At 29.4% G+C, this 1,082-nt stretch overlaps 1 long non-coding RNA gene across 1 annotated transcript in view; it reads right to left on the reverse strand.

Annotated features, from left to right (window-relative positions):
- Nucleotides 1-758: 758 nt before the first annotated feature.
- LOC138866387 (uncharacterized) overlaps nt 759-1,082 on the reverse strand; it is a 1,106-nt gene continuing 782 nt past the window's right edge. The window contains exon 2 of the long non-coding RNA XR_011399569.1: nt 759-1,082. This exon is cut by the window's right edge and continues 84 nt beyond it. This is a non-coding gene — a long non-coding RNA (uncharacterized lncRNA).

The raw sequence follows: 1,082 nt of genomic DNA on the forward strand, positions 1-1,082 counted from the left end.
GTTGTATCTTAGGGTTCGTGTATTGTATGAAAGGGTTAGTTAATGTGCACTGGAGTTATATATCTATATATATGAATATGTTTGTATGCATACATATATGCATACGCACACACACACACACACATACATACATACATATATATATATATATATATATATATATATATATATATATATATATGTGTGTGTGTGTGTGTGTGTGTGTGTGTGTGTGTGTGTGTGTGTGTGTGTGGGTGAGAGAGAGAGAGAGAGAGAGAGAGAGAGAGAGAGAGAGAGAGAGAGAGAGAGAGAGAGTGAGAGAGAGAGAGAGTGGGTGTGTGTACGTGTGTATATATATACACACACACATATATATATATATATATATATATATATATATATATATATATACATATATATACATATATATATATATATATATATATATATATATATATATATTCAGAAATTATAAAAATGCGAATTCACACTAATTATAACAAAATGCGCACAAAGCTGTATATTCGCAAGTGTGTGGCAGATAACTTCTAACCATCGAGATATCTGTCATGGTTCCAATCTGTTCAAGGAAAAGGTTCAAGGACAAATAACAAGCAATTTGGATACACAGAAACATCTTAAAGGGAGAATCAGAATTGGTATATAAAAGCAAATTAATAATTAAATGTGAATAATTAGATATTTAACAAACCGGAAAATCTGTTGTGGAATTTGTCCAAAATGTATAATAACAGAATTTCTCAAATAAACACTATATATATCACGTATATTTATTGATTGAAATAACCATCAAACTAGGTTAACATAATAGTAAGATACCATTTTAATCACTTTGGGATATACACTAATCCGGAATTTAACAATTTAACAACGATATCAACAACTGACTTACATTATTGCTTTAACGAAATAAAATTTGATGATGACATTCATAGTTAGTACTAAAACACAAACGCTTTAAACACGCTGTGTATAGTTTACTGAAACTTGCTGAAAATACGTCTGAAGTCAGATAGCTGGTACAAAAATATTCACGTTACACCCATTTCCACTGATTATGAAATATGTAACTAAGTTTGTTT

The sequence above is a fragment of the Penaeus vannamei genome, chromosome 3 (genome assembly GCF_042767895.1).
Source record: "Penaeus vannamei isolate JL-2024 chromosome 3, ASM4276789v1, whole genome shotgun sequence".
In the NCBI taxonomy this organism is placed as follows: Eukaryota; Metazoa; Arthropoda; class Malacostraca; order Decapoda; family Penaeidae; genus Penaeus; species Penaeus vannamei.